The 18,915-nt window shown below is 36.0% G+C and overlaps 1 pseudogene; it reads left to right on the forward strand.

Moving 5' to 3' along the window:
- Positions 1-13,151, forward strand: part of LOC149167984 (V-type proton ATPase catalytic subunit A pseudogene) — a 34,459-nt pseudogene extending 21,308 nt beyond the window's left edge.
- Positions 13,152-18,915: the final 5,764 nt, after the last annotated feature.

An 18,915-nucleotide genomic window follows, 5' to 3' on the forward strand; every position in this document is an offset into this window, starting at 1 on the left:
TGTCTACTTGATGAGATTGGAAGGGTGCAGGAGAAATTGAATGTGTTCTGTGACAGTCATAATTCTATTCATTTGACTACAAATCCATCTTATCACAACAAGACCAAGCACATTGATGTAAGGAATCATTCTGTGAGACATGTGATTGATGGTGGTAAAGTAACTCTCAAGGAGGTCCATACACAGGAGAATCATGTAGACATATTTACGAAGCTAGTTACAGTAGAGAAGCTACAATGGTGTTTGGCTTCTCTTGGCTTGTAGAAGAAATGATGAATGAGCATGAAAAAGGGATTAGGAAAATTGTTGTCAAGGTGTAGATCGTTGAAAAGTGACAACAATGTAAAATATTAGTTATCAAGGTAAATCTATTTTTTACCATTCAGTCAATTTTACAATGAGAATAAGTTATGTGACGAAGTATCCCATAATAATTGGGATTGTCCGAGAGGCTTGTAATAAGGAGAAGCATATTTGATCATTAATATTTCCAATCCCTTGCCCTGTGGAGGCTTCCTTGACACATTGTCAAGGTTTTACCATGTAAACTTATTTTCGTTATGTTGTGTGTTTGATTCAGTTTCCCATTCAGTTTCCTCCATATATTTCTTCCCCGTTTAATTTGTTTTATAGATTTGAGTGCAACAGAACCATGCAGTCAAGCCATTGCCCACCACCATAGAGTTTGGAATTGATTAACCCTTTCTAGTAGGCGACACTAGCAGGAAGGTGCTGATCTGATGGACGCTTTTGCCCATGGAACTATGTAGTCTAGCCATAACTACTGCACTAGGAGGAAGGAGCCGATCTGATGGAGGATTTTGCCCATGGATCTATGTAGTCTAGCCATAACTAGTACCAAGATATATGTGTTATAACTTTATAACAAGCCACCAAAAGAAGATAGGTCAATTCAGCCATGGTTCTGCCTTGGGAAATTGTGATGTTGGGAAATTTCCCACCATTGATACCTTTCATCCTTGTCAACTTATAAATGGGTTAGTGGTGGAATACTATGATCTCCTCCCCGGAACTTCAGAAGAAGAAGCTCATTTATTGGAATTAATCCAATTGGATGAAACCCGTCGTGATGCCGCTTTGGCTAACGAAGCCATAAGGAACGAGTCAAGGCGCAGTTCGACAAAAATGTCAAACCCCGTGTCTTCTCAGAAGGTGACTTGGTCTTACTTTACGACCAAGAATCCGATAAATTGGGAGCAGGTAAATTTAAGTCTTTATGGATGGGCCCCTATATTGTTAAACAAGTGTTAGCAAAAGGAGCCTACGAGTTAATGGATTACGATGGAATTCCACTGGCACAACCTCGTAATGGGTTGTACCTCAAGCGTTACTATGCGTAATGGTAACCTGTATGCTTTTGTTATGTTTTTGTTTTCGCTAAAGTGTTTATTTTGGTCAAGTAATCCACTTTTTACATTTGTTGCAGATGTCAAACCTATTGGAGTCATGTGTTGGATATGCCGACGGAGAGAGTCGTAGTTCGCGGAACCTATATTCCGCAGCCTGGGCTATTTATGATCCAAGCGCCAAGTTAGTAAGTTTCAGAGGGGTATGTATTGGTCGATCAACAGATAACATCGCTGAATATAGCGCGTTGATAGAACTTCTCTCTGATGCCATCACACATGGTATACGCCGACTAATTGTGAGGCTAGACTCACAACTCGTAATACTACAACTCATGGGTATATATTCCGTCTGAAACCCAGCTATTTATCGAATGTTCCTAAGGGTTAAGATTTTGGAAAGACAATTTGATTTTATTCAATATCAACATATTTCCAGAAACTTAAACACATTAACTGACTCATTAGCAAATTATGTGTTAGATAGACATTTGCAACATTTATAAAAAGAAACATACCATCAATGTTTGCATTTGGATCATGTAACTTAACCAAAATAAAACTCCGAAAATCAAAAATATATATACAACTGTTTATGGTTGACACATAATGTTCTGTAACCAAGACAAAATCGGTCAAGTGACCCAAAAACTCAAAATGCTAGGGGGCACCCTAGTCTAATGATGCTCGTGATAGCAAGTCACAGCCTGTGCGATCATGCGTAAGAGACGAGTCCATCGTCTTGGCACACTAGTAGTATGCCGCTGTAACCTCAAAGGAAGCTCGTCAGTCCTCACATCTGGAATACCAAGAGTGAGGCCCTCAACCTGCTCCTGTAATGCTGTGAGAGTCTCGGCAACATCGAGGTCACGAAGGATAGCCCTTCCGATGGCCTCTCCTGCTGGGGTAGCAGCTGGTACTCTCAGGCGAACTACTGGACGAACATGACCAACATCTGCATGTACACATGAGTTTGATTAAAGTCTTGATAGAATAAAGCACACGGACATTATAAATGAAAAACGATAAATAGGAATATGGTCAAATATTTTACCAATGGCGCCCCACTGTTCGCCATCCGGCAGTACTAAATCTGGATCACCCCGGAAGTCCATGCCTGCATATGGATACTTGGAATAAACCATCTCCCGACGATCAAAACACCTGAAGAAGGTATTAGAAAATGAAATTTGAGACTGACCGGCATGCCTAGACATATGGTCAACCCATATCTGCATACATGGTTCAGTAGGTGAAGGTAAAGCGAGTGCAATATACTGCGGCTGCATCAGTGGTATCTTCTCCAAGGCAAAGGCGGTCAAAATAGAACCATACCCAAAGTTCTTCAACCTCCCACTCTTTATCTTGGTTAACTGTTCTTTCATCACAAGAAGTACTGCGTCGCACCAGTTGAACACCTTCGGTTGGAGGCATTCCAAGGCATACTGCATATAAGATCGGTTGGCTACATGAAGAGCCGCACCACCGGACATCCTACTAAAAGTAAACAGAATAGTCCTGAGGGACCTGTCAGTGACATCACGGATGATGATCTTGCCGTCTTTACTCGGCTGAGATCCTTCTCTGCAGTATCGGCGAACATAATCTCTCACAGAGTCACCTCCTCGGGCCGAACCTGACAAAGAGATGGGGGCACCCCGCCTCGACAAGCCAGTCAAGAAATAGATGTCTATTACAGTCAAGGGGATAGATTTGCCCCTGATCTGGAAAACCTGGTTGGTAGGATCCCAAGCATCGAGTAAATACTGCAGTAAGTTGATCTGTTGTCTCATGCTAGAAATGCGGAAAAACTTCAGCAAGCCACAGTTAAGCAGTGCGTTTACTGTAACTGGATCATGTAGGGCAAGCATGTCCTCTTCTTCATGCTCACGTTCTCGCCATGTAATGGTTATCTTACTCCAAAGATCTTTGAAAAAACAAACAAGAGAAGAGTTAGATCCTGATTTTTGTAAGAAACAGGCAAAATTTCCATCAAAAATTGTGCACAGAATTCCTTCTCTGTGCCCATCGCACCTACAACAGTGCTCTAGGTGCGTTGGATGTCAGATGCTCTTTAGACTGGCCAACATTCAACGCACCTTTCGATACACAGAGGGTGCGCTGAAGGCAGAGCGAGTTTTTCAAACCCCAGAGGCTCAGAAAAACTAGGAATCAAGCTCATAATGAAAAATGGAAACCATGAAATGAAAGAGCTCAGGTTTAGCTCCTACCTGGTCCAGACGGCGCTGAGAATCGTCCACAGAATCTCCCAGAATCAGCTGATGAAAATCAAAGGGGGAAAGCACCTCCAAAGCTCCAACAAACCAAAGTTCAAATGAAATGGTAAAATGAGAGGTAAAAACACTTTTTCATTAGTTTTTACGTAGTTCAAAGTAAAATATTAGTGTTCTAACTCGTTTTCAAACATATATTGTTAATTTCTGACTAGCTTGTTGAAGCATTTGAAAATACAGTGCAATCTTTGAAAGAACAAAGCTATTTATGGTAAAATCAAATAAGGGGCCATTCGATCGAGCAGTTTTATCACATAGTTCAAGCTCGTTAAAAGATAAACATAAGACATGAGAAAATGTTTCTCCCCGCGTTTAATCTCGTTAAAAAATGAACTATTCTCCGGTAAATAACCATCGTGAATGTAGTACTTCAGCCGTTAAAGCCTTGGTCGTGTTTGCACCGTCACCTCCACTTTTTCATTGGCCGATCATTCAGCTCCATTTGATTGTTTACCCATTTTGAGGAACAGCTGCGAAGAGTGATTTCACTAGCCATCCTTGTGACACTGCCATGATTGGAAAATTCCAAACCTTACCTGGAATCAGCTGCTACCCATTTTATCACTCGTTCCTCAAAAGACGAGTCTCCTTTAATCTCTTTTCAACTGACTCGTAAAATATGAAAAGATTGGCGAGCCATTGGCCTCTCCAACTCGTTAAAGGGATAGGAAGTGCCATACCTCCTCTAGATTTTAATATTTTGGACCTGAGGGATTATTACACAAAAAGATCGAGCACTTGCTTTGTTCGGCTCGTTAAAAGTATCGAAAATCCATCCCTTCTGTATTGTTTTATACTTTTTGGGACTTAAGGGATTAGATGACGAAAAAGGAATTTTGGAGTTACCTTTACGTTCCTTTTCAGACTCTCTAAAATTGAAAAGGACTGAGTTATCTTTGTCGTTAAACTCGTTAAAAAGATTAATAGCGACAAACTTGTCTTTAGACGAGAACAAGTTTCACTATCGCTAGGCTCGTTAAAACATAGTGATGGGTTTGCCCGAAGGGAAAATTATAGAACAAGCATATGTTATCCTCCTCAAGCTTGACAAAAATAAATAGGTACTGGTCAGCAATGACTGGGGAAAATTGGGAAGAAAACTTGAAGAAACTTTGTTGGTAGCAAGTCGCTCTTGAACATGAAACTTCCACTCCATGTCCGAGTTGGGTTGGGTTGTTTCATTCACCAGCCACATCACCATGGTCACGCCATACCATCCACATTTGGGGTTAATGCTACCAATCCATCACATCAGTGTCGCCGATATGTTCAAGAGAAGTCATTCAGAGAATTCACCTGTGTTTCACCCACTACCATACATTATACTCCATTCTTTCATGACCACCACCCTGAACCTTATATCACCAGATCGTTTTCACCTCCATTAAAATCATTTGCTCCATTCTATGTCATTGATGTGGGATTCATTAAGGCCCTCCTATGATAGATCACTTCTTGTTGACATCAGCTCATTATCCAAGAAGATGATCTAGGAACACCCCATTCAGTACTTTGAAGCTTGCATGCCTCAATGGCAAGTTTCTCACTCCCGGCGACAGGTTTACATCAATGGCCTTCGACCGAAAGATTTTGCGTGGTGTTCGATGCCAAGTCCTTTATTCACACCACGTGAATTTTACTGCAGTACCTTGAGGGTCATTATCATTATCGATGATTCCTCTCGCGCTTGTTAACAGTTTACATCATTAACTGGTAATCAAGTGATGTCTTTCCATGTTCGACTTCAGAACATTTCTCACATGGATCGACTTGTACTTTGAGTGAAGATCGGACAAGATTGAAGACCCCAGATCTAGTTTCATCCATCCGGGCTGTGATATATATTCAGGGAAATAAAGACATTAAATGTACATCATTGCTGCACAGATAATCATCCACTCAAAAGGATGATGGCTCTATCAGAATCATCAGTCTACACTCAGATGATTGTCTGTCCTATGTACATGAAAATGAATTTATAAAGCTGAGCATGGGAATGCCCGCCTCAGCTAGATCATGGAAATAGTATGGAGATAATGTATTGTATTGTATCTTATTACAGGTCTCCTCCCAGCATTGAAAGAACTTCAGATCCTCATAATAAAGCATTTCACCCGACACCAAAAGATTAACGGCCTCATACTTTAGGGGGCAACTGTTATAGACATTTTTTGGCCCTACAACCCCAAGCATGAAATGTCCATAAACCAAGGGCTCCTAAGTCCCTAAAAGTGTTGTTCTAACCCCTAAAGGAACAAGGTCAACAGATTACAGCTTCTCCCAAAAGTTCTCCATGAGAAACTGCTCAGAATTGGTCAAAACAGGATCATTGCAGCTGCTCCACTGGCTAAGTGTGTTGCATCTCACCCAAATACATTGTGAGGGTGCGTTGCATTTCAAAAGTCCCTTCTGTGGGGTGCGATGGGTGAGAAATGACAAATGGCAGTGTCATTCCGCGAGGTGGAGAGGCAATGGAAGCTTCCAGAATCTTCTCCTGTGACACTTGCCTCACTGAATTCGACCAAGGATGAGTAAGAGGCCATCAGTATCCAAGTGGAAGCAAGAACTATCAGAGAGAAAACACTAATCAAATCACTAGCTGACTCATCCCCCTTACAGATATCTATATATGGATCCCTCATCCTAGAGATCCAGAGTCTGGAATTTTGCATATTGTAAGGAATTGTTGTTGGTTTCTTGAGACAAACATCAGATTGTTGGGTGATCTAAGCTTTGTTTGAGGTGAAGAGGGGCTTATTTGCTGGGAGGTTGATGCTGGGTCGGAACAACCGGTTGTAACTCCTCTTGGCTCTTTTCTTGTTTATCAATAAAAGCTATTTGAGTTTTCCTCCATGCTTTTGTGTCATTGATGCTTGTTACATTTGTATGGTTAATTTACATCTGACCCTAGATTGTTTATGATTATAGATCCATGTCTTTGTATAGTGCTATGCTTCTGTGATCTTACAGGTACTTTGTGAAGCTGGGCGTGCAAGGGAGCAGGTAGCTGAGGACTATCAAAGAAGAGAGGGATAAAATTAGGAGATTGGCGCAAGACAGAGGTTGGTCTTTCTGTTCCTCTCTATCTATAATTCATAAAGGAAAAACAAAAGTAGCTTTTCTCTGTTTGTTTCTAAGGCAGCTGTCACACCTTAGTGGGATAGAGCAGTTCTAAATAGACACTTTTCCCTGTAACACATTACCATTGGCTTGCCAAAGCGATTTCACAGGATAGGGTCACACAAGCTTCGGGAGCCCACATGGGTAATGTGATGACATAACTTCTTCTGATAGGTCGAAGTTTCAAACTAGCATAAATTTTGTTCCAGGATTGTTTGAGGTAGATTTTATATCGTTAGAAAGATCTCAACGAGCTGATCTCAATGGTGGTGTCAGAATTAAATTATGAAAATTTGCAAAAAATATGTTTTTTCTAACCCATCTCCATGACCTTGGGGATCGGGTCAAGCAAGTAACACCTTCCTCAACCCGAGAATCCTTAAGGGGGTGTAAGGGGAGGAGTGTTACAACACCATAACTAATAAAATTCAACTAAACCCATCAAGGGATATGCATAACAAGGAGTTAACCATGAGTAATTTTTTCATTGATCCAATCCACATTCTTCACACACCCTTATATTTAATCAATATTTATTACTTATTTAATATCTACATTTTTTCCCCATTGGGGTATACATAAGTATAACTTTAAAATATTCCAAAACATCTAATAATGAAAAATTAAATCCATTATATTTGATGTTTTTATTCACCATGTGATATTTTATTTTTATCGTAACAACAATAATATTTAAAAATTATTCAAATTTTTGGTGAATAAATTCATGGGGCTTGGGAAGATAACAAATAATTAGCAAAAAGTCTATGGTTTACTCTAAGGCATTCTTCTCGCTAAAGAATTCTAGGTCGCTTCTCTCATTGCGTTGGGTGACTCCCTTTTAATAATCAGTATTTGGTCAAAGGATCTTTGCCTAGAAACAAAGTTTTGGATAATCTCCTAAATTGGATTAATAAGGTATCAAAAGACATGCCAAAGATGAGTTTCAAGCACATTCTAAGGGAAAATAACCAGAAAGTAAATCAATATGCCAACCAAGGTTGCAATTTGAGTTTGGAGAGTTGATGGTTAATGGTTAATTAAGACCATTCTCCACCCCTTAATGGATTAAGAATGAATCATATGTTCAAATAAAATAAAAAAATTTGGGGCTCTACTAGTCAACATGGATCCAGGGAAATATGTTGTAATCAAAGATTATATTTTGAAGTATGCTATATGTACTACAAGTTTTGTTTAATTTTGGGGCTCTATTGCAAAGTATTCACCTTCAAAGACCCATACATTCTTAGTATCAATTGTATTCCTCTTCGGAGGATAAGTTTAGCTAAAGAGTGTATAAATGATACTGAAAATGAAAGAAATTCATAATGTAACTCTTGATGTATAGTTTTGATCGAAGCACAAATTTTTCAATTAATATAAATATTCTCATTATAGTCAAAAAATAAAAATAAAAAATCATGATTTAGATGATGTTGAGAGAAAAATGAAATATACCATTAACATAGAAAACTAACATACAAATATAATGAAAACCAAAATTTTCAAATTGATCAAAATGCTCTTATTTAGGAATCAAAATGTTGCAAAATTCATGGAAATACCTTCAAAACTATAGTAATGAGTGTTTATGACGCCAAAATTGTGAAAACTATCACTGTTAAGACCATTTCTAAGATGACCTCGAATGACCACCTAGATATTATATTTCCTTATGTGTAGAAATGGTATTCATTGCATCAAGGGGAAAATTGATGGAAACTTGACTAAACTGAGAGGAGGGGGAGGGGGGTGAATCAATTTATTACATACATGGAAATTAAATTCTTTTATTTTAACTAATTAACAAAAACATTAAAATAGTAGCTTAACACATAATGAACAACAAATTTAATATGTGAACAACAAGTAATAAGTAAACTAAAACATCTCTTCAACACATAAAATCAACACATTTGGACACTAGATATAAGTGGAAACATGGGAGAAAACCATGAATTTGTTATTGTTTTGATGCAAAAGCAAGCTCACACTCCCCTATTACAACTGATTTTCTATAGGCTCCAACCTACAAGAAGTTTCTACCTCAACTTCCTGCAAGCTACAACATGCAAGGAAGCTCCAACTCCAATAAGTTTTTTGTAGGCTACAACCCATGGGAGGTTCCTACCTTGACAGGATCCAACCTATTATTTATTAAGATACAACTTGAAAGAAGACGGAAATCCCCTCCTACATAAAGAAAACAATGTGATAGTTACCTGGTCTGTAAATCTGCATACCTCCATCTCTGTCTCTATGTCTTCTTCTTCACAAATTTGCTTCTCTTCTACTCTATATGTCCCACGTAATAAAAAAATCAAGTAAGCTCTTACATTGTCAAATTATCTAACCTATTTTAGTCCTCCAACCTCACACACTTTTATAAATAAAATTTGATGGTCGTTAGTATTCTCCACACACGAATCTAAAATGCCAAAACTTGTCTCTTTTCATTCCAAGGGTGTCTCTTCAATTCCAAAATTGTTTCAACACTTGAATAAATTAAAATACATAAAATGAATCCAAATGACACTCATTCATATTATTCATGCCAACAAAATAAATTTCAACATATTCAAACAACAGGCATTAATATAGTTCACCTTTAAAGATTACAATAGCCAAAGTCCTAACATATGCAAGCCAACATCTCTACAAGTTTGTTTTGCACACGTTTTTCTTTGCTATAGCCTTGCAACACACTATTCTTCATGCATTTTCCTTTTCTTTTGTCTTTGTCTTTGCCTTGCATCATGTATTTGCATCACAACAATTTCTACAACATTCTGTCATCAACAACCAACAAGCATTGTGGCCAGTTAGGATATGTAACATAAGAGTTCCAAGACAACCATGCTATCAATGACACCCATATGAAAGAAAGCTCCAACAAGTTGTTATCCTTCACCTCCAATACCTGCATCAACACAAGCATGTCATCAACAATATTTTTCAATTGTGCATATATTAACTGAGCCATCATACTTGGTTCTTATTTTCCTTCAACCTTTCCATCACAATCTCTTCAACATTTGCAACATAACCTCTACAACATTTGACCAAGCAAACCTCAACATACATCAAATGACATCACATCATCACAAGCATAATAATTCTACTATCAAAATATCACAAAATAGCCATAACATCACACCATATGGTAACAACACCTACTCAAAATCAATAGTCTTTGCAACATACCTTGCAACATATCAAGCATTCCAAGCTGCTATGCAAACATGACATGTTAAACATACTTTGTTGTTGTTATTTTTCCCTACATCACAACAATGTTTTACAAGTATAATGCATCAACATTTCTTAACAAGTACAATACATTAAGCATGAATATTATAACATGAGCTTATGCACCCAACAAGTATTACATTTGCTCCTTTGAATACCTTTATTGACCATGTTCATTTATGCATATATTATCATTTCAATAAAAATAAGCATATTCCATGCTGCTCACAAGCATCACAACTCCTCATCAAATGTTCCCAAGCCAATCATCATATGTCAATCAATATCTAGCTCAACAACACTTTGCTTCTCCTTGTTGTTCAAAAACTATTCTTAGTTGCATCTCCTCTCATATAAATATCACAACATTGCGTCTCTTGTTGCTTCTTCGCCATCAATGACAACAATGCCAACAAAAAATTCCGCTCGCTCTGTTTCTTTGTGAACCACTTTCCTTGGTGAAGAATCTACATTGCTTTGACAACCCAAAGAGTTGTATACTCCATTGACAAATTCTTTTCTACTTGATGTTCATGCTTTGGTCCATTGTAGTTTCTCAATATAATTAGGGTTAAGCTCTATAGTGGCCAAGTACCTTTTGATCTTTAAGATGTCAAATAGAAGTAGAATATATGGTCAAAGTAGCTCCACATAAAGAAATGATGTAAATGAAGAGTGGAAGAGGATTCTCACCCACAACCTTGGTGATAGTGTAAGTCTAAAAATAGAGTGATTTAAGCTTCACGCGGAAGTTGATGAGGTGCACTTTCTACAAGTGCGACCATACCTTCTTGTGGCCATGTCATAAACCTATATTAGAGGAAATTTCAGCCTAAAATTGCCCATGAAATTTTCATGTAATTTCCATCTCATAATATGTAAACCAATCAAAATCATTTAAATTTAAAAAGAGATACATGCTAATATTCTGGAGGGAAAAGAAGAAAAATACCTTTTTAATTGTATTTTTGGCTTATCTCCTTATAGGTTAACTAAAATTTCAAGTATAGACACTCGTTGGATGCATAATTAAATTCCACATCCAACAAGTACCCATCATGCATATTTGTGAAAAGACCAACATTGAAAAAAAATTGAAGATACTTAAAAAAAACGTGTTCAACACGTTTTTTAATGTACTTCAATTTTAATCAAAGTCTGTCTTCTCAGAATTATGCATAATGGGTACTCATTAGATGCAGAATTTTAATTCAACGTCCAACAAGTTTCTACACTTGGAATTTGAGTAAACTTATAAGGAGACAAGTAAAAAATACAATTAAAAAAAAAACTTCCTTTCCATCCAAAATTCATAACTCTTATTTTATTATTTTTCTTTATGATACCACTTTTAAGCTGAAATTTCCTCTAATATAACTTTTGTGGAACACAATATTGATCATCTCATTGCATGTACTTGGCATTAGCTTTCCCAGAAAATCATGAAAAAGTTTTTTGATGTATTGGTTCCATTCAACCAATTTGGTTGCTTTGGCTACTTTAATTATGGGCATGGGAGGAATCTTCCTATGTTTATATAGTAGGTAAATATACATTAGTTGAAGCTAACATATTTTATGGGTGTGGGTCCCGATTATCTTCTTGATTGTAAAATATTGCCATCAAGGGGGTATAAGGGGGCGATGAAAACTTTTATGAGCACCCCTTGGCAATGGTTTCCCCCAAAGCTAAAATTAGATGAAAAATTGCCTTGTAAAATATTGTAATAGTTAATCTAGGCCATTCATTAGGCGAATGATTTGATGGTATAAGTTATGTTAATTTAGTGTTTTTTTTCCCTAGAAGGAAACCATCAGTTTATATGAGGTAATTATATTGCGATTGTGTATTATTACTTTGAGAGAGAGAGAAAGAGGAGGTTGTGTGAGAGCGAGAAGGAAATTGTTGGACACCTAATCCTCTATGGGTTGGTGTGGAATTTGAACAACCATCGGAGTCCAAGAGACATTGGAAGATGAATCCAACAGTCATGTACAATGTATTATAAATGAGCATCTTGTGAATAGTAAATGCAATCTAATGCTTATCTTTCATATAGCTATTTGCATTCCATGTGAGTTTAACATGGTATCGGATCTAGACGGTCAGGCCTTTAGATTTTCCATTCTAAAGCCTTTGTCAACTATAATTGAGCTGCGTTCTCTCCTTTTCCTTTCTGACCTTGTCATACTTGTGTAACTCCCTTCATTTATGGTTGTTTCTCTACCATATGCTTGACCCCTGAAATTTGAAATTCGTAGATCTCCGATTTTGTGTTAGTCTAAGCGCTCTTCCTGGAGTCTCTATCATTTTCCTACTCTAGCAGAAACACCTCTGCATTTCTCTAGACCCATCAAGCCTGCGCCTTGTCGGCTACAATTGTCAACAACTTCTCTAGTCACTCGAATTTGCAAACTGGGCTCATTCACCTATTTCACATTTGGTGAACCCAACATGAAATCTCTGGCCGTCTGGCTGAAATTCCAGCAAATAGTGGATATCTGGCCTATTTGGCTACACGTTTGGCATCCTTTTATGAGCGGGCTGGTAAAGTTAAATGCTTAGGAAGTCCAGACCGTACAAGTAGTGTAACAATTGTTGGAGTTGTTTCTCCTCCTGATGGAGACTTTTTTGATCCGGTAACTACAACAACACTTGGTATTGTTCAGGTATTTTGGGGACTTGACAAAAAAAACTTGCTCAATACAAGCATTTTACATCTACCAACTAGCTTATTTCATATTCAAAATATACAAAGGCATTAGAATATTTCTATGAGCAATTCGACCCAGATTTTATTTCTATTAGGACCAAAGCTCGTAAAGTCTTGTAGTGGGCGGATGATTTGAATGAAATTTTCCAACTTGTTTGCAAATATGCTTTAACAGAAACAGATAAAATTGTTCTAGAGACTGCAAAACTTCTGAGGGGAGACTATCTAGCTCAGAATGCATTTACTCTGTATGATAGATTCTGACCATTTTACAAGTATTTGTGGATGATGCGAAACATTATCCATTTCAATACATTAGCTAATCAAGCAGCCTTGGTACAAAAGTTTAGTAAATTACATGAATACTTGACGACTGGTTTTCGCAATCTTGAAGATGAATATTGACAAGTTTATAACTATTAGTGGTGCTTGCTGCAAAAGTTTTCTTTTTCTTTTCTAGTTATTTCCAATAGCATACTATTAATCTTGAGCACTTAATCTTTTTCACATCTGTATTTTTCAATGTAGGCCGATTTAAATTATTGAAAATAGCCAACATACTTATTTATGAGCCGCAAGTTTTCTCATAGTGATTAATTTTGTAAAGAAAATAAGCCACTCTATTAATTTCCATTTTCTCTAGCTTAAAAAAACAGCGCTGCTTCAGTACTCTTTTGTTGTAAGTGAAAATGGATTTAATTAGTGATGTATTATATTTATTAAATATCTTTATACATTCCACTCTTGATGGGAAGCTAAACATCAACAAAGACACTCTCTGTGACATTCAGACGTGCCTACATAATGCACAGGAAAGGATCGAGTTTTTGCAACTAGAATCTAAATTCCAACAAGAAAAATTACAATAGTGGAGTCATCATTCTGAACTTGTTTCTATTCAGAACATTGAAACAAACTCCCATAAACAAAAATTTGATTCAGATCCAGTGCCCAATGAAGCAGCAAAATTTCATGTAGTAGCTGAAATTTAGTCTGCACTTCCCAAGCCCATCATTAGACCTTAGGAAGAGCTTGTCCATAACAAACACATAATTGGTCTAGAATATGACAAGGATGTGTCCTTTCATATTCTAGATTACTAAAATCCCGTCAAATTTCAGAGTGTTTGATTTCTTCATGGCAGTTCACCTTCAACACCTTCAGTTCCAGATTCTGCTGCTCCATATTCACAGTCAAAAGTTGTTAAATGGCAACATTGTGACCAAGTTGGACATATGAAGGATCATTGTTTTGATCTTCTTCCATGCAAGCATTGTGGTCAGCATACCCTTTCTTCACATAGATGCTTCAAAAACAAACCTCCTACAAGAATAAAGATTCATCTTGGATGGATCGCTTCTTGGCAATGGGTTTTAACAACCAAGAAGATATTTCACTCATACAACAGGATTTGTTGTTGAATATTGAAAAGTCTTGCAGTTGAGATCTCTTCATATTCTCACCTTGTATCTGATAGGGGTAAGTGATGGTCATCTACAAGCTTCAAAGCCACATCTAAGGAGCCTGAGCCACAACTCGCCATACCAGATTCAGAGTTGTAGCCAGAGACAAAGATGTCACTGAGCATTCCTTCAGTTGATGATTAGCCTTAAATCAGCTATGCAGGGTTGAGACATTTCTTCAAAGAATTAGGGACACTTCCTCTAGCAGAAGACTTCAGCTTCTTTCCAGTTTTGGAAGAGTTCCAGGAATTTCATTAAGTATTCGACAGTTGGTGGTCATCCTTAAACCATCGCAGGTTGTAGACCTCCCTGTTTTAGGCTGAAGGTCTCCCTATCCAAATCATTAGGGGCACTTCCTCTAGCAGAAGAATTCAAATTCATTCCAGATTTGGAAGAGTTATAGGAACTATAGTAAGCGTTCCAGTGTTGGTGGTCATCCTCAAACCACCTCCCTTATACCAACATTTAGGAGAGCACATTCAACCTAGTGCTGCAATGCATTTTTGCACATTTTGTATTACAACTCTCTTCTTGGACTCATACATACCCCCTCAGATTAAGGAGGGGGGATTTTGGATGCCTAATCCTCTATGGGTTGGTGTGGAATGTGAATAGCCACTAGAGTTCAAGAGACGTTGGAAGATGAATCCAACAGCCATGTACACTGCATTATAAATGAACATCTCATGAATAGTAAATGCAATCTAATGCTTATATTTCATATAGATGTTTGCATTCCATGTGAGTTTAATAGAAATTACAGGGATATGCTATAAGATGTATCTCTTCATTTTGTTGGATAATATAAAAAGAATGACTGGTTGTTTCTTTGTGGACAAAGCCCAAATTGGGTGAACCACGTATATCTCTGTCTCTCTTGTTTTATGCGTTTCTGTATTTGTGTTTCTGCAATACGTTATGTATTTCAACGCTCCGTTAATTAATCTTTAACAAGAACCCTAAGCATTAATAAAAAGCATTTTGGTTTATATAATTGTGCAGATTCGTGTAGTAGTATTGAACATAAGGAATACACATAGATTTTTGAGTTGTATGTCTCGAGGATATGTATAATAATCTAAATGAGTACCTTTTCTTATCATTTAGTTGAGGGGTGGAAGGTAGTGAATTTGGTCACTTAGTGTCCATCATGGACAAAAAGATGGGCCATAAGATACTTAGGAAAATTATGTCCTTATTAGAAACAATGGTGTTTGGCAACCCAAAGTGAACCCAAATATTCTCAAAGAAGATCTTAGTAATGTCTTATGTTGATAATGTTTTTGGAGGTGTCAAAATTATCGTATTGGATAATTGGCCAACTAATAACAAATAAAATTATTACCATGCTTGGTTGAGGTTATGTTGTAGTGAAAACTCAACACTCACATTTTTAACTTATTTATTTCAAATAATGACAACCCTTTCCATAATTTTTTAGCTAAATCACTTTTTTAATATATTTTTTGGTTAAGTTTCCTACAATATTGCCATTTTTAATTTGTGTTAGATTTCTATTTTAATTTCTTCATTGAGTTTGAATTTTTGCTATATCTCTGGAATCAGTACTTGTTTCATGTCATTTGGTTTCACGGTTTGCAAACAATGCTCATTTGAAGTTCGATAACTTTTACCACCTAGTTAAAAAATGTACAAAATGTATATTATTTTAATTTTTGTAAATTGCAAAGTGGTTTTAGTTCATTTTGTCAGATTTTTAATTACCAAATGGCTATAGTTTATAATGGATGAGTCCCACTCCAAGTGGGCCACACTTCACCTCACCTCCTCTTTTCAATAAAAAATTTCGATATAAAAAGACCCAACAGAAAAATATCGATATAAAAAGGGCCGATAGAAAGCTCTCGATATAAAAAGACCCAATAAAATAATCCCGATATTTTTTTCTGCTATTTTAAAAGTCCCAATATTTGAAAAAATCTTGATATAAAAAAATTTCTGATATTTAAAAACGCTGATATCGGAATATCAACATTGACTTTTTTATGTTGTGTCAAAAAATTTGTTTTAAAAACCCCGATATCTGATATTATCATATGGTAGGTCATTAATTTTAAAATCCCCCTTATTCCTCCCTCCATAAAAGCCCCCACCTCCTCTCAATTTTTAGTTAGGCCTCCACTTATTTTGTGTATGTCTCATATATGAGCCCAAAAGCTGCTTAATGGCCCATTTGTTGGGACTAAAAACCACTTGGGTCCATAATCACGGACTAATAGCCACTTGCCACTTGTCCACCATTATAATTTAATTTTTATTAATTTATAACTAAAATAATTTTTATATAAGTAAATAATTTCATAATTATGATTAATTAATAATTCTATAGTTAAATAGGATTAGAATTTTTAATTAAATTTTCCTAGTTTTGGCCTAGGCAGCAGTTTTGCTAGAATTCTAGAAATTTTGACACTTCAACTTTGGAAGCTCATAAGTTGAGTTCTATTTGAGTGAATAAGACCCAGGATGGCTCCTTGGATATATAAAATTATGGATAATATTTTTGAAGGGATTACATGATCAGATTCAGTCATTAAATGAGTCTAAAATTTAGCAGAAAATCAAGATCCAAATTTGTAAAAAAAATTAATATTCTAAGTTTAATTTTTGCATTTTCATTTGCTCATAGCCTCTGTTGAGTGCAGATCCATTCATATATTCTCTCTTTGACCAATATGATATTTACAAGGATGAATTAAAAGCTCAAATTTCCTTTTATTTATTTATTTAATTAAGTTTTGATTGGAAGATGTTTTATTTTCCAAATTTGATATTTATTTTATTTTATTTTAATTTGCTTTTTTAATTTAATTTTGATTGATTTCTGATAAGAAAAAAGTTGAGGAGATAAGGAAGAGAAGATTTGAATCGATGAAGTTGCTCCAGTAGGAGAAGAAAATGAATTTTGACCAATGAAAATTGTTGGAGTAGATTTATTCTTCAACAACTCTCCTATTTGGAATAGATTTTTATAATTATAAATAGTAGTTTGTAGAATGAAGAAGGAACTTCTCTTCTTTGCAATTATGGAATTCTTAAAGCTCTATTGTAATAGGGGTTTCATTTATGTAGGTAGAGAGGATCAATCTCATATTTGAGGATTATTGGGATTTGCCTCTTTTCATTCTGAACTATGTATGAGAGGTAGAGCTTGCACTATTGTAGCTCTTGCTTTTAGCAGCAGAGTTTATGTTTTGGAGGAGATTGTAGGAGATCAAATTTAAAGGAACATAGCAGGAGAACAAGTTCAAATTAATTTTTATTAGAAATACTATTATTTTTAATATGAATTTCATTTTTGATGGCAGAATTATGTTAATTGGATTTATATTATGCACTATTGTCGATATAAATTCATGTCTTACAAAATTAGCTATCTAATATGTTTGTCTCATAAATCTGTTGTCAATGGTGTCTTTTTGCTCTGATGTATTAAGATCATATTCCTGAGTAACTATTTACTCATAAATCTGATATCTAATTCTGATTTAATTTCCATTAGCATTATGTGAATTACTTCCTAATTTTTTTGGTTTATTATTCATGGTTAGTAGATCTCTAAACAACATATCTCGTAATCAAAATATTAGTTAATTGAACTACTTCATTAAATGCATATTCATATTAAATTAGACATGCTTAAAATCCCAATCATTTAATTACTTTTCTCTCAGTTGGGTTAGAACTACATCTTCCTAATCGAGACAGGCTTAGGATTTATTTATTTTTTCTTTCATTCTAAGATTAGTTTGCATTTAAGATTAATCATTATATTTATAGAAGTCATCTTATCAAAGACGAAAATTTTAGTTGTGGCTTGGATGAGCCCTAGACTAGATTAAGGATCACTTTCTTGCCTAATCATCAAGAAGAGTTGATATGATGTCTCTTCTCTATTGGTAGCTGAAAGTCATAGTTTAAGTGAGTAGAGATAGAGAGAAGGTAACTAGGCCTAGTTTAACCAGTTTGAACCACCATTCCAAATGAAAAAGGAGCTGCTTTAATTTCTCGACTGGGTGTCCTCCCTTATAATGTTGAGGCAGACATTTCGAACCTACAATTTTTTTTGGCGCTAGAAAGAGGGTATGATAAATTGTTTTCTTTGAAATTTTTTAAGTTTTTATTTTATTACTATGGTTCCATGTAAAAGACCTCCTTCAAGTTTCTTTATTGTACCTCATCCAAAAACCACTCCAGTAAAGACAGTGAAGATCTTGTCTCAAGTAAAATACAATGGCAGGGCATCTGTTTCTAGTCATCTCCTTCAATTTATTTTAAGTTGCAATAATGTAAATATTATTGAAGATATTATTTGCAGGATCTTCGCTCGTACTTTGACAGGAAAATCCAAAGATTGGTGCTTATCAATTCAAGTTTCCTCTATACATAGTTGCGACGAATTTTCAAATATTTTCCTTCATGTATTTTAGAAATATGCTTACAAAAAGGCGTGTGATCAGTTAGAAGAATTTCGTAGGATGGAAGGTGAGACTTTGAATATGTTTTAGCCTCATCAATTCCAATTAATTGGATGGTTTAGACATTTAGTGTCTTTGTATTGTGATAACTATCAAGAACTAGAAATTATATCCTTTGTTGATAATGATACACTTACTCAAAATGACAACTTCGATTATCCACAAATTGAAATTACAAATGATAATGCGAGAAATGCTCCAAAATTA

This window comes from Pinus tabuliformis, chromosome 5_1 (genome assembly GCF_031772625.1).
Source record: "Pinus tabuliformis cultivar Carrire ecotype Pingquan chromosome 5_1, CPIR1, whole genome shotgun sequence".
NCBI lineage: Eukaryota > Viridiplantae > Streptophyta > Pinopsida > Pinales > Pinaceae > Pinus > Pinus tabuliformis.